This window comes from Callorhinus ursinus, unplaced genomic scaffold (genome assembly GCF_003265705.2).
Source record: "Callorhinus ursinus isolate GAN/ISIS: 27379988/994484 unplaced genomic scaffold, GSC_fseal_2.0 scaffold19, whole genome shotgun sequence".
NCBI classification, from domain to species: Eukaryota; Metazoa; Chordata; class Mammalia; order Carnivora; family Otariidae; genus Callorhinus; species Callorhinus ursinus.
The window spans coordinates 21,948,146-21,964,271 of NW_027397081.1; the positions used below are offsets into that span (position 1 = coordinate 21,948,146).

The following is a 16,126-nucleotide window of genomic DNA, read 5'->3' on the forward strand; positions in this document are numbered from 1 at the left end:
GCAGGCCCTGGGGATCACGTGGGGAGTGGGGGCGGGGTCTGGGCCGAATCACGTGGGGCGGTGCGCGCTGAGTGCGGCTGCGCCGGCCGGTAGCTGCAGCTGGAGCGGTGGCGTTTGGTGGAGACTCGGTGAGTGTGTTGGGAAGCCGGGCTGGGGCTAGGAAATGCCAGTTCTTCAACGCTTTAACGTTTTCGCGTCTCCCGGGTTTCTGTTCTCGCAGAGCACTGCACTGGGAAACGTTTCTCCCAGTGGGAGAAGACCCCACTCAAAAACACTTCCCCGCCCCCGCGCCCCGTGGAAGCGATGCCCCATAAACGCTCGCCCCAGAGCCGCCTTCGGCGCCTACCTCGTCCCTCTTGGCAACCACATCCCTGGTGTCCGGCCAGTCCCCTGAGGACGCGTCGTGTCACCTCTCATTTCCTTGCCGCTCGACCTTCGGAGATGCCCGGATTTCTGTAGGTTCTCCACTCCTCACCTCCTCTTTGTTTCAGGTTGTAACCTGTCCTTCTCTCCTAGGGGTAATGGGGAACCCTTCCTTTATCCAGGGTCCCCAGCCCGTATTGCTACCTAGGGAACACCTTGAGTTTCTTCTGTTCTTCCTCAGGAATTCATTTTTTGGAGTCTCCTCGCCCCCTGCGCTCTCCCTGCTCCTTCCAAAGACAAGACTGAAAATACAGTACAGAGCACGGACCTTCCCTTCCTTTTATGCTTCCTTCATTTTTCCCCCTCCCTACTTTGCAACCGCCCCAAACCCTCTCTCCCTCTCTTGCAAAGTGCAGTGTTGGAACTCCCATGCCCAAACTACAAGCGACTCCCTCTGATTTCAGCGAGGGGTGGCTGGAAAGATGAACCTCTGGTTGGGGTGATAATGTGAAAAATACCTTGGGACGTACCTGCCATTTGTTAAGAAATCTAATGGCGAGTTCCGAAGGGATGTTCAGAAAACTAGTGGATCTGTACCGACATTAGAGGAAACGATTTTTTAAGACTGCTGAGATGAAGGCTCCTTGAGGTGTTCGAGTAGGTGGTGGAATTAGGTTTGCGACTTACCCCTTTGAAAGGGATTGGCAGAAGGGAGCCATATTGGGCACGAAGTAAAGTTGAACAGGTGAGTGGAGCTAACCTATAGAAGACTTCCTAAGTCGAAGAAGAGTTTGAGCTAGATGTTAGAAGTAATAAGGAGTGTTTGAAGCTTCTTGAGCAGGAGAGAGACTCCTTGAATTCTAGAAATGAATCTGGCAGTTGAATGCAGGACAGATTGAAGAGAAGAGGGCTTTGATAGCAGGCAGATCAGCCGGGATGCTGCAGTCTAGGGGAACAGTAAAGAGGTTATGCTTCGGCTTTCCCCCTACACTGTGCTGTTCTTTGCGTTTGAATTGATTTTGAGTACAGGTCAGGATGTATCATGGGCAGCTGCTGTTGAAGTCTGAGTCCCTTGAGGACTCGCTCATGGTTTCTTTGTAATTCCCACATCAGGCACAGAGTAAACTCAGAAATACTCATTCCTTAGATGGCTGCAGTGCACCACAGACGTGTATTAGATGTGCCTGAACATTTGAATTGTCTTCTTTCTGTCAGTTTTTGACCTGAAGAATGGAGGTAGGATTAAATGTATTTGTAAAGAGTGGGGAGGCAGGCTTGTGTATGTATCTGTAATAAGACAGGTGATCAGGATATAAATTCGAAGAATCCCGAGGGAGGTTGGGAAACAACTTCTTTCTCTCTCTCTTTTTTTTCCTGCAAATTCGCAGGTAAGATGTAGATCTATAATAGTTGAGAATTGCTATCCTTTACTGGTATGCTCCAGACCCAGGTTCTGATTTTATTACTTGCACTTAGGTACATGAAGCCTCCTTTTCCGAGGACTCTGAAATGTGAATGTCAGGATTTAAATTTATATTGTTACATTAATTACAAACTTGTTTTAGGTATAGGACTTCTATGGTTTTGTGTAAGGGGTGTTTCTCCCTTAACCTGTGCTTAATGGCATTCAAGAAATGATACCTGTTCTTGCAGAATTGGCATTCTGTGGCGGGAAACAAATGAGGAACCAACTCAGATGTCAATGCTGGTGACAGAGAGCTTGTGTTCTTGGGTTTCAGATACCCCAAGGTACACACTATAGTGCCTAAGAATAAAAACACTGGTCAGTTTTTTCTAGAGAAGGAACTTTCAGGTTTTTCTTTTAAACTGAAAGAAATATTTGAAAAATTCAAAGATTTTGCTTGTTATCACAGTACAATTTTAGCCAGTATGGGTACAGAAGTTATATTAATGTTTATGGTCTGTGGTTATTTAGAGTTGCTCTCTGCATATACAAGAATTTATGCAAATATGTTATCTGTCTTTTGTTTTTTAATGCTATATTGCCTCTTTACTCTTCCTCATTCAGTTGATTTTATTTTAGGCAGTTCATTTTTCCTCTTCCCCAGTGTCACATTCTCTTTTTGGTTGGGGACTCCTCTTGTCTGTATTGTTTTCTCAGTACAAGGAACAAAATTCCATTAGTGATGTCTAGTGGTGTCTTCATTCTACAAACGTGACTTATTTACATAGATAAGAAGTACTTGACCACATCTGAAAAATCAAGGTAATATCACCGTATTCCTTGAGGACCAAGTGAAACAGAAATACAAAATGGTTCACAATCTGATTCCTTCTAGAAAACCTTACAGGCAGCAAAGCATGGCTTTAGTGTTGAAATTCCAGCCATTTACTACCTGGATTACGTGGAACAAATCACTGTCTTTATGTGTAAAACTCGAGATGTAATAATATCTCTGTGAATTGTGAGAATTTAGTAGGAAAAAATTTGTAAAACTTTTATACAGTATAAGCTGTATTTTGTTCCAATTAGACTTATATGTTAAAAAGCTATAGTTTAAACCTTTGTCTGGGAGCAGGGTTAGGAAGAATTCATTTACTGACAAAACTTTAAATGTCATTTCATACCAGCAATTTTATTTACATAGCAAGAACATACAGGTGTCCACTGTAAATGTCGAAGATCATCTCAACATATCAGAGCTTCACTCAGTTTGAGAGCCAATAAAAGAAGGTTTTTGACTTTCCAAAAAAATAAAAAATAAAGAAGTACGTGATAATTCGTTTTTGAGTCTATTCCTGATCTGTGCAAGAACAAGATCACCTTTTTATTTCACAAATATAAACAAAGAGTGACTAATAAAGGAACTCGTGTTTAAATATCACAAATTTAAGATTAATTAGTGGCATGAAGTTAGATTCTGGCTTCTCAAATAATGATTTGCAAGTTGCAGATTAATAACAGTTTAGTTCCCTGAAGAGCAGGAAGTACTTGGATGGTTTATGGTTTTAGATTTAAAGAAGCAATTAGCAGGAGCTCCTTGGAGGTGTCTTGGAAAGTGACGTTACTGGCAGCTGGGAGATTTGGGGACTAGTCCCAGCTTAGCTGCTTGTGAACCTGAGCAAGTAACTTGGGCTCAGTTTTTTGCCTTTTAAAAGAAGATCCTTAACAGCTCCAACCTTCTATTCTTTGAAGATTTTCCATTGACACTTACATTACTTTCTTAACAAGTGAAATTTATTTCAGACTTATCTTGCATACATTTAACATAAGCACAGAGAATCGGGATTCTACCCTTGTTTCCAGAATTTAACCTTATGCCACTGAGCTAACATTTATATTTGGAGGTCACTTCATTGAATGCTGCTGGAATATACCTTAAGATTTCCCAAGTGGGGCATGAGAGGGAGTGCAGATAGAGAAAAAAATACTAGAAAGCAGTGGTTTTCTAAAACATTGTGGTATAACCCATAATATGGGTGTTAGTTCATTCTAAAATGTCAGCATTTTAAAGAGATTGCATTGTACCACTAATGCCCCTCATTATACTTTTATTTGGCTTTTGAGTGATGCTCAAGACAGGTCTGGCCTAGGCCAGTACTTCCCACACTTTTCCATGTCATGGTACATGTGGAAATAATTGTTGTTTCATGGAGGAAAACTGGAGGCTGCCAACAGAAGACAGCTGGCCTGGGAGCTGAGGCTGAGTCCAGTCCCCACCTGACCACACCATACCGAAGAGATCCCTAGCCTGTGGCTTGTTTGACCATTTAGGAAAGTCAGAATTATACAATCGAGGTCTTTGACCAAACTCTAACTATTGAGAGGAATTGTATTGTTAGTTGTATTTGTTAAATCTGCCTCTAATTTATTTCTCTCTTATGTGCCTTTATGCTCTTGGCTAGTTTATATGAAGATCATACTTATCCTTACAAAGTGACCTTTCTAAAAGTTTGTGAAAAGTAGTTAACTGGTGAAGAGATGGGAAATGCTTTTGTCACAGTGTTTTGATCTCCGTAGATTATGGGCAGTCTTGCTCTGCCTACTTAGAGAAGATAGAGAATCTCTTTAAATATGTTTTCCATTATAAAAGTAATACAGAAAATGTGTAGAGTGGAGAAAAAATCATTCATAGCTGTTTCCCAAATACCGTTAATATCATGTTTTTTCTAGTTTTTTTATCATGCATTTTTTTCTTAATTGTAAATTTCAAACATTTATAGGAGTAAAGAAAATAATGAACCCCATGTTTCCATCAGCCAGCTTCTACAACCAACCAAGGCAGGGCCACCCTTGTTCTACACCCCACCCTGACCTCCCAGGTGATGTTGAACTATCTGTAAACACTTCAGTATGTGTCTGTAAAAGATAAACACTGGTTTTTAACAAAACCACAATACCATTATCACACCTTCCTTTGTATCACTAAGCAAGCAGTCAGTGGACAAATTTTCCAATTGGTCTCTCTTTTTTTTTTTTTTTTTTAATGAGAGACAGAGAGCAGGAGAGGGAAGAGGGTCAGAGGGAGAAGCAGACTCCCCGCCGAGCAGGGAGCCCGATGTGGGACTCGATCCTGGGACTCCAGGATCATGACCTGAGCCGAAGGCAGTCGCTCAACTGACTGAGCCACCCGGGCGCCCCTGGTCTCTCTTTTTTTAATTAGTTAATTTGTTTGCACCAGGATTCAAGAAAAGTCCACACATCATGCGTGCTCTTTTAATTAGAAAAATAAAACTGTGGGCATTCAGAAGGGACGTGCAGCCTGTACCTTAAGGATGCTCAGAGCGCCCTGGCTTAGAGCTTGCACTTTGGAGTCAGAAAGATGGTTTCAGAATCCTGGCTCTGCAACCGCCAGCTGTGTAACCTTGTGCAAGTTACTTAACCTCTCTCGCTTTAGATTCTTTGTCCTGTGAAATGTGGATAATATCTGCCTTAGGACTACTGTAAGGATTGAGTTCATGCAGGTTAAAGTGCGTATGTAGAACTTAGCATGTAGTTAAGGCTCAAAAAATATTAGGTATGTCTCACATACCAGTATATGGTGTACTGGTATAGCACCAGGTGCATGGATTTGTTAAATATGTCTTAAATAGAGTAAGAATCAAGAGATACGGAATTTAGTCTAATTCTGCCATTTAGGTGATTCACTTCAGTGTTTTGGACCTTAAATTTTCTCACCCCAAAAAGCAAGTATGGTGAACAATTAGATGATTTCTGAAATTCCAGTGCTTGCTAGAAGTAAGGCAGCATGGTATTTTTAGAGCATGAGCTTTGAAAACACTGAGGTTTGCACCAGGCTTTGTTATTTACAAGCATTTATTCTTAGCCTCCGTTTTTCCATAGGTGTCACAATTAATAATACCAAATAATATTGTTGCCGTGAGCAACAAATCAATATATGGGATGCCTAGCATGTAGAAGGTACTCAAGTTATTAGCATTTCATGATTGTAAGTTAAAATAAGATCTTTAGAGCATTTTCAAGACTGTGAAGAACTATATGTTTTGTGGTGTTTATATAAATGAAAATGAGCAGGGCGCCTGGGTGGCTCAGTCATTAAGCGTCTGCCCTCGGCCCAGGTCATGGTCCCAGGGTCCTGGGATCGAGCCCTGTGTCGTCGGGCTCCCTGCTCAGCGGGAAGCCTGCTTCTCCCTCTCCCACTCCCCCTGCTTGTGTTCCCTCTCTTGCTGTGTCTCTCTCTGTCAAATAAATCAAATCTTTCAAAAAATAAAAAAAGATGAGCAAAGTATCTTAAGGGAAAAGGAATATACATTTGGAAGAGTGAACATGGAAAACTACGTTTCTAGAACATGAACAATGGAAAATTGAGGGACTATTCAACCATGTGGTTGGGTAAAAGCCAGAGGATATCAGGATCTCTAGAGAAATTCAAGAAGGTATTTGCAACAGATAGTTGCTTAAGTTGAATAAACCTATTTCCTGCATTTGAACAACAGTAAGTTAAAAATTAGATTGTTGTTTGTGTGTGTTTCAGTTGTTAATGATTGGAATGTGCATTAAGCGTTTAATGATATTTTTGGGTTAATGAAAATAACCTCCACTAGCTGTTAATAGGAGAGCTGCACTGTTAACTGAGTTAGAAAACCAAATCCACGCTTGAGTTTACTGATCCCCATGTACTAGGCAGCATTTCCTCAGTTTGCTTGATGGTAAGAACCGCCATCGTACTTTTAAATCTACAGATCCCTCCTCTAGAAATTTTGATTCAGGAAAATGTTGAGTTAAAAGCTCAGAAATCAGGGCCCCTGGGTGACTCAGATAGTTAAGCGTCTGCCTTCGGCTCGGGTCATGGTCCCAGGGTCCTGGGATCGAGCCCCGCATCGGGCTCCTTGCTCATCGGGAAGCCTGCTTCTCCCTCTCCCTCTGCTTGCTGCTTCCCCTGCTTGTACACACTCTCTCTCTGTCAAAAATAAATAAAATCTTAAAAAAAAAAACAAAAAAACCCCAAAACTCAGAAATCTATTGCCCTCCCTCCTTCCTGCTCAGCAGGGCCTCGGGCTAAAAGTTTTTTTGTTTATGGATAGACTAGAAGAAAGGAAAAGTTACTAAAGAATATAGAGAGAAAAATGGCAAAATTTATATGTTGCTATTTTTTCCCTTTTTATTTTGTTTTTTATTAAAGTAATTAACATGTATGGTTTAAAGAGTCAGTGCTAAAAGAATGGGGGGAAAGCTAGTCCCTATGTTCTTCCCACCTCATAATCTCGTTCTTTAGAGGGAGCCACTCAGTTATTTTGCTCTTTCCTCAGGCATTATCTCCATATTTCTAAATCATTTGATGTTATTTCTTGCTTTTTTTTCTCCCCCCAGTGTTTGGCCTGTTGAGCTAAATGATCTGTTTCAGCTCTGCCCTTGTGTTTAGGTTGACCTTTGACTTTTTTTCACATACGTACCATACTGTTAATTTTTTCCCAGATGCTCCAACATAATTGTCACATTCTTACCAGTAACATTTTCTATGAGCTCAGATGTGTCACTTGATGTTTCCAGTGGAGAACTATCCAGGTATCATTCGGGAACTGCTCTTGCCCTTCCCTCTCCTCTTGGGCTGTCACTCATGTCCCATTTCTTGGCTTACCTTTTTATTTTCTAAGAAGTATTTGAATGCCCACAAACTCATCTGATAGTTTGGAAATGTTATAGAATTCTAGGTTGGAAATAATTTTCCCTCAGAATTTTGAAGGCATGGTTGTACTGTCTGGTATCTGTAATTGCTCTGGAGAGGTAGCAATCAAATCCTTTTTTATGAGACCTTGTTTCGTTGGTTTGGTTTTTTTCTTTTCTCTCTTACTGGAAGCTTTGAGAATATTCTATCCCTGGTGTTCTGGACTTTCTTCTTTCTTTTTTTTTTTTAAGATTTTATTTATTTGACAGAGACACAGCGAGAGAGGGAACACAAGCAGGGGGAGTGGGAGGAGAAGCAGGCTTCCTGCGGAGAAGGGAGCCCGATTCTGGGCTCGATCCCAGGACCCTGGGATCATGACCTGAGCCGAAGGCAGATCCTTAACGACTGAGCCCCCCAGGCGCCCCTGTTCTGGACTTTCTTATACCATGGTATCTTTCCTTATCCATTGTTCTGGGTTCTCAGTGGACCCTTTCATTCTGGAAAGTAATGTCTTTCCGTTCTGGGACATTTTCTTCCTCTGTTTCTCTGATTTCCGCCCCTTCCCCTCTTTTCTTTCTCTTTGATCCTTTTTCATAAGATCCATTCTTGTTACGTGGATATGACAGCTTCAAAGAGGATCCTTTAAAGTTTCTTAGGTTTTGCTCTGCGTTGCAGCAGCTTTATGGAATCTCTTGCCGGAATGACTATCAACACCCAAATAATGGCAAGCCCCTGCATTTAATGAGAATTTAGTGCTTCACCCCACAGTTTAGATCCCATTAAGCCATGCCCACCAGGACTGGGGAGGGTCTAGCCACCTGCTCACTCCCTCCTCGGTCTCCTGCACTCTGATTTCCTCCCTGCCCTCAGGCCCTAGAAGTGTGCTGCTGCTTGCTTTATTCTACTGTAGAAACATCTGCTGCTGCTCTTTTGATGAATCTATAAGCTATTTGAGTACTGTTAAAAGTTAATTTTACTAAGATGAAGGACGAAAAGTTGAGAGAAAAACATGAAAAGAGGGGCTTATGTGTAAAACAGAAAATTTAGTGTAAAAGCAGGGGCAAACTCTAACAAATACAGTTCTCTGAATTGAAGAGCGTGAAACCAGCATGCTTGCCCTTCTTCCAAGAGTTTCTCTTGAAAACTGCCTTTTTCCACAGAAACCAAAATATCAACAGTCGTTATCACCAGGTGGGATTACAGGGTGGTTTTCGTTTGGTCTTTGTACTTCACTGTACTTGACGTATTTCCGGCAGGGCCTACTGGGGACCTTATCCTTTGCTAGTCAAGGAGGAGAGTGCTTTCTCTTCCCTGATAAAGCATCCTTGTCCCCTGGGCTCGAGCTGCTCAGCCCTCTGTTGCTGCTCCCTCCAGTTCCTCCCTCCACCTTGCACTGACCTCCTTCACTCTTTAACAAAAGTATGTTTTTAGGTCTTCCTAACCTGTTTTTCTCTCACCTATTTCTTTCCCCGGTTATTTTTACTGGCTACTTTTTAAGATTTATGCTACCTGCTCAGCAAAGCAGTGCTTTTAAAGCTGTTTCTTCTAACTTAGCCTGATCTTTCTAGTTGTTGTGGTGGCCTCTGTGGCAGATCATACCTCCTTTTTTTTTTTTTTTTAGCTTTCAGATTCTTGGTTCAGATCTAAATAATGCTTTCATCTCTCAGTTCATTTCCAGGTCGAAGAGAATATTTGTCAGTTAATTTTTATTAGAAAAAAGCAAATATCCTGGAAAGAATATCAAGTTAGACTAAGGTTACGAACTTAAACCACTTTTCTGAGTTGCCTTTCATCCATCATTCTCTTGCTCTTAAGGATTATTGAAATTGACTTGCAAGTACAGTTCTAAAGTATATGACCGTTCTTTCAAAATCAATAAATACTCGTGTTGGTGCTTGAAACAGGAAGAGGGAAATAATCACCTGTAACCCTATGACCCAGAGATTATTCCTGCCAGAGACCTGACAACACATGATAAGGAACAGATTGTTGAACTGTTTTTTGACCTTTAAGTTTGAAGTACGTCTGAAAGGACCTTTGAGTTGTGAAGGGCTGTGTAATCCAGGAATCTCTTGGGTCTGAAACGCAGGAGAGGTCTGAGCTGAAGACTGAGATAAGGGAGGTGTTAGCATTTAGTTGGTACTTTAAGCCATTGGAGTAGCTGGAGGGGGAGGGGAGGGAATATGTGACAGGACTGGACAAGAGAGCCTAAAGCAGTCTGCTGAGGACCCTCAATATTTAGGGACTGGACAGAGGAAGAAGAGCTTCCCCTAGAGGGACAGGAGGAAAATCAGGAAAATACAATATCCAGAAGAGAACGGAGTTAAGTGTCAGATGCTTCCAAGACCTAAAGGCAGAAAAATACTAATTATTTCGCTGAATTTTGCCATGGTGGTGTCTATCTCCCATAAAGCTTTTCTCGATCTTCCTTGAACACATTTGTTAATCTTTCCTGCACCTCACAGAAGTACATTAAGCTTAGCACAAATGTGTTATATATATTTGCTTACAGTTCTGTTTCTCCTAAAAGGCGGAAACTTTATAAGGGCATGGCCCTTCAGGGTATGATCTTAGTCATATTTGGTGAGAAGTATTGCATTGTGTCTTCACAGTGTGGACTCTGGAGTCAGCCTCCCAGTGTGTTAATAGCTAGGGCGTTAATAGCTGTGTGACCTATAGCAAATTATTTAACATCTATGTGCCTCGATTCCATTATCTATGATATCTGTGGTATGTGATGATAATAGTGTGTACTTCATAGAAGAGTGAACATTTGTAAAGTGTAGACAACAGTGCCTGGCTCATTGTAAATACGATACAGTGTTTGGTGGAGGTGAGGTGGGTGTGGTAATAATAATATTGTTAGCATCATGCCTGGCATTTAATGGATATTTGAATGGAAAATTCAACAATTTGGGACTAATACAGTCCCTATCATTCTAAACTCTGTAAGCATATACAGAATGTCGTCATGATCAGGCCATAGGAAGACTATAGAATTGGACAGAATTTTTTTAAAAAGGTTTTATTTATTTATTTGAGATAGCACAAGCAGGGGGAGTGGGAGAGGGAGAAACAGCCTCCCTGCTGAGCAGGGCGCCCAATGCGATGCGGGGTTGATCCCGGGACCCCTGGATCATGACCCAAGGGGAAGGCAGACGCTTAACTGACTGAGCCACTCAGGCAGAATTAAGTGCACAAGCTTTGTTTTATAAAGCAAATCTGTAGGCTTTTCACAAAAGTACTATGCAATCTTAGTTTCTTTTCATGTAGTAGGGAAGGAGAAAACCAAAAGAGGAAGATTTCCAAAGCAGGTGAGAATTTTTATGTGTAGCACTGAACATTAGCCTTAAACAGGTGGGTGGTGATCCGTCACAGAATGTATTTGTTTGGCATGAAAGATGCAACACTACAACTTGACCCATTCACCCTGTTTTTACAGCTTATAAAATTAAAAGAATCAGTTGATCTCTTAGACCTCAAATTAACTCAGTAGGTGCATACTCATTCAGTCAGCAAATATTTGAGCATTTACTGGCTGTATAGATACTTACTGTATAACAGAGATCACGCTAGCGGCTGGGAATAGGATGATAACTGAGACAGACTGTACTTGTCCTAAAACAGCTTTTATTCTTATGGGAGAGGCCAATCTTTGCAAGTGTTAAGAGATGCAGATAAGGAGCTGAAGTATAAATGGTGTTGAGAGGGGTGGATAAGCAGACTTCTTGAGGTAACAGGTAAGCTGAGGCTTCAAGGATGGGAGGGAGGCAGAAATATTTGGAAGAATATAGCACCCCAAGCCATGTTCTGTGTGTAAGCCAGGAAAGTGTGTGTGACCTATGTGGCTCTAGAGCCTGGTGAATGAGGGAGAGGGGTGGATGGGATGTTAGAAAGAGGACTGCAGGTGTCAGATCAAGCTGGGTCTTGTAGCCACGATGTGAGGAGTCATTTTATTAACTGCAGTGAGAAACCACTGAATGGTTTTAAACTGTGACTTAATCCAGTTTGTGTTTTGAAATCCCTTTTGCCGCTACATAAGCTTTTCTTCTTCTCTAGTCGTGTAAAGAAAGCACTTTGGATAGATTTAGTATATAAGATACAGAAACTGATTTCTTAGTCCAAAATACTGATGTCCTGGAGTCATTTGCCAGACAGAGTTCTTGCCTTAAGAATCTACCCTTAAGAATCAATTTACATCTTAGATGTCAGAAACATGAGTTACAAAAATAAAATGATTTATATATAAAAATGTTCAGTTAGTGTCAGAGGATAGCCTTGAAACCTAAAGTCTGAAATCCTTCTTTTGCCTGCTAGGATCAGATTACCATCACTGGCTGTTATGATCATATCTGGAAAATTGATAGTCTGAATGTTGATTTACTGTGCACACAATGTTCACAGGAATGTGGCTTTTCCCATATGTTCCACTTAAAAAAGAAATGGTCTTTCATGGTTTTTGCTACATTCAAAGCATTAATGGGGTATTTCTTTTAGTAGGAAATGTGTTGTCTGTAATACAGGAAATTCTTTCTTGTAATTCAAATCATGAGCAACATTTTGCGTTTGTGTTAGTTCATTCAGTAAATATCTGAATGCCTACCATCTGCCAGGTACTGTTCGAGGATCTTGGGATATATATTGTGAACTAAACAAAGATTCCTACCTTTGAAAAGCTTACTTCCCAGTGGGTGGAGGCAGATGACAAATAATAAACATAATTAGTATATTTATTATGCTTGTCATAAATATAATTAATATGTTAGAGAGTGGTATGGGCTTTGAAATAAAAAGTAATCGGTTAGGGGAGCCTGGGTGGCTCAGTCGGTTGAGCATCTGACTCTTGGTTGGGGCTCAGGTCATGATGTCAGGGTCGTGGGATTGAGCCCTGCATTGGGCTCTGCGCTCGGTGCTGAGTCTGCTTGGGATTCTGTCCCTCTCCCTCTGACCTTCCCCCTGCTCATGCACATGCTTTAAATAAATAAAATCGGGGCACCTGGGTGGCTCAGTCATTAAGTGTCTGCCTTCAACTCAGGTCATGATCCCAGGGTCCTGGGATCAAGCCCCACATTGAGCTCCCTGCTCAGTGGGGAGCCTGCTTCTCCCTCTCTCACTCCCTCTGCTTGTGTTCCCTCTCCCGCTGTGTCTCTGTCAAATAAATACATAAAATCTTTAAAATAAATAAATAAAATCTTTAAAAAGTAGAGCAGTTAATGCATTAAGTGGAGAGATTGCAGTTTTAAGTAGGGTAGTCGGGGTAGCATCATTGAGAAGGTATGATTTGAGCAAAAATTTAAAACTTACGAAGAGCATGCCAGGCAGAAGGAACAACCAAGAGTGTACCGGGCCTGTTTGAGTACCAGGAAAGAGACTAGTGTGTCCAGAGGGAGGGACAGTTACTTGGCTTTCTAGGAATGAGTTTCTCCTCAATTTCAAAATTCATAAGCCAAAATACATGAATAATAGGGCTAAGAATTCCCATCCTGTGAATGTTCTGTAGATGTTATTGATGAACACCTAGACTCATGTCTTAAATTAGATAATTCCAAAGTAACACAAAATTTAAGCTCATTTCATAGGGCAGCTAAACATACAAAAATCTCTTTTTCTATGAATAAGAAATGATGTTGGATCACATGATCTTAAGACCTAGCATTTAGTAAAAACTGAAATTTTACCATTCCAGTTTATAGGTCTCCAGGTGGAAAGCCAAAAGGCTTTGTTTTATAGCAAAGGATGGCAGGGGTGCCAAATACACTTGTCTCTAAGAGGAGCAGTGATAGTGTTGAGGATTGGGCTTAGGGGAAACTGCGCTCTAAGAGCAGGTTTGATTTTACTTCCCTTATGTTTTTCAAACTCAGTAGCTCTAAATCCTTTTAACATTTTTTAATTAGGTGGTCTAATTTTCTGTTTTTTTGACTCTGTGTTTTCCTTGTGTTTCTTAAGTTTCCAGTCTAAATCATCACACTACATTCATAAGATCCTAATCAATGACAATCTAGTAGAGAGAGTATTGCCTAAGTCCCATGCATATCAGGTGTCTTACATTGGTATATGTATTCAGTGCCCTTTGTTTCAGATGCACAGTGTGCTTTATAAAGAACCAATTTATCCAGTGCAATCACTGGAGTTGTTCCAACCATACTTGCCATAATCTTTTCCCCTGTTTCTGAATTTTATTTTTCATAGAGTATCTTTTTTAATTTCTTCTTTCTCATCGATTCCTTTCCCAATTTGTCATGGTTGATTTTTGTATTTGAGTCCTATCTGTGAATTGCTGTTCATTGTTTCTAGCCTAGTTTCCCATGAGGTTGAAGTTCAAGTGAGACCACTAAAGAAAATGCTCAGAAGCATGGGTCTTTGACTTTCTGAAGCAAAACATTCTACATTTGACCTTTAAATAACACAGGTTTGAACTGCATGGGTCCACTTATACATAGAATTTTTTTTCATCCTGATAAGTGTACTCTTTAATCCTTATTCCCTGTTTTATTCCGCCGTCCCACCCTCCTTCCCTCTGGGTACCATCAGTTGTTTCTCTATAGTTAAGAATCTGTTGGGGTGCCTAGTTGGCTCAGTTGGTTAAGTGTCTAACTCGATCTCAGCTCAGGTCTTGATCTCAGGGTCATGAGTTCAAGCCCTGCGTTGGACTCTCTGCTGGGCATGGAGCCTACTAAAAAAAAAGTCTGCTGCTTGGTTTGTCTTTTTTCCCCGCTTTGCGTCTTTGTTTTGTTTTTTAAATTCCACATGAGTGAGATCTTAAGATACTTGCTTTCTTTTACTGACTTATCTTGCTTAGCATTATACTCTCTAGCTCTATCCATGTTGTTACAAATGGCAAGATTTCATTCTTCTTTATGGATGAATAATATTCCATTGTATGTATATACCATTTATTCTTCATCAACTCAATTATTGATGGACACTTGGGCTGCTTTCATAGTTTGGCTATGTAAATAATGCTGCATAAACACAGGGGTGCATGTATCCCTTTGAATTAGTGTTTTTGTATTCTTTGGATAAATACCCAGTACTGCGGTTACTGGGTTGTAGGGTAGTTCTATTTTTAATTTTTTGAGGAACTTCCATACTGTTTTCCACAATGGCTGCAGCAGTTCGCATTCCCACCAAGAGTGTAAGGGGGTTCCTTTTTCTCCATATCCTCACCAACACTTGTTGTTACTTGTGTTTTTGAGTTTAGCCATTTCTGACAGGTGTGAGGTGATTATCTCATTTTAGTTTTGATTTATATCTTCCTGATGATGAGTGTTGCTGAGCATCTTCAATGTGTCTGTTGGCCATCTCTGTCATTGGAGAAATGTCTGTTCATGTCCTCTGCCCATTTTTAATTGGATTTTTTTTGGGTGTTGAATTGTAGCAGTTCTTTATATATTTTGGATTCTAAGCCTTTTTTGGACATGTCATTTGCAAATATCTTCTCCCATTGAGTAGGTTGCCTTTTAGGTTTGTTGATTATTTCCTTTGTTGTGCAGAAACTTTTTATTCTCATATAGTCCCAATATTTATTTTTGCTTTTGTTTCCCTTGCCTCAAGAGACATATCTAGAAAAATGTTACAGCTAGTGTCCGAGAGATTACTACCTGTGTTCTCTTCTAGGATTTTTATAGTTTCAGGTCTCACATTTATGTCTTTAATCCATTTTGAGTTTATTTTTGTGTATGGTGAAAGTGGTCCAGTTTCACTCTTTTTGCATGTGGATGTCCAGTTTTTCCAACACTGTTTATTGAAAAGACTTTTTTCCCATTGTATATTCATTCCTCCTTTGTCAAAGATTAATTGACCATATAATTGTGGGTTTCTTTCTGGGTTTTCTGTTCTATTCCATTGATCTATGTGTCTGTATTTGTGCCAGTACCATACTGTTTTAATTACTACTGCTTTGTAATATAACTTGAAATCTGGAATTGTGGTATCTCCAGTTTTGTTTTTCTTTTTCAAGATTACTTTGGCTATTTGAGTCTTTCGTGATTCCATACAAATTTTAGGATTGTTTGTTCTAGTTCTCTGAAAATTGCTGTTGGTATTCTGATAGGGATTGCATTACATCTTTAGATTGCTTTGGGTAGTATAGACATATTATCAATATTTATTCTTCTAACTTGAGCATGGAATATCCATTTTTTTGCATCATCTTGAATTTCTTTCATCAGTGTTTAATAGTTTTCAGAGTATAGGTCTTTTACCTCTTTGGTTAGGTTTATTCCTAGATATTTTAGTTTTTGGTGCAATTGTAAATGGGATTATTTTCTTATATGCAGATTTGTTTTTGATAAATAGGGTATACTACTGTAAATGTATTTTCTCTTCCTTGTGATTTTCTTAACATTTTATTTTCTAGAGAAAATAACTTTATTATAAGAATATAGTACATAATACGTATAACATAGAAAATATATGTTAAGCAACTGTTCATGTTACTAGTAAGGCTTATGGTCAACAGTAGTTTGGGAGAGTCAGAAGTTATATGTGAATTTTCAACTTCATGGAGGGGGTTGGTGCCCCTAACTCCCACATTGTTCAAGGGTCAGCTGTACTTTCTTCTCGCTGAAAACAAGGGAAATGGTATGTGTTCATAGAACTGCAAATTAGAAGCGCTTTTTTAAAAAAAATTGCAGGGCTTTTTCTCTTCTTTCTCCAGATAGGACTGCATATGA

General features: G+C 40.1%; 1 protein-coding gene across 3 annotated transcripts in view; it reads left to right on the forward strand.

Moving 5' to 3' along the window:
* Window positions 1-36: 36 nt before the first annotated feature.
* Window positions 37-16,126, forward strand: part of FAM118B (family with sequence similarity 118 member B) — a 46,336-nt gene continuing 30,246 nt past the window's right edge. The window contains exon 1 of one of the 3 annotated variants that reach the window (XM_025893370.2): window positions 37-128. The gene's annotated coding sequence lies outside the window, so the exon portion shown is untranslated. The remainder of the gene's footprint in view (window positions 129-16,126) is intronic. The other 2 variants (XM_073903956.1, XM_025893371.2) reach the window with 2 other exon arrangements.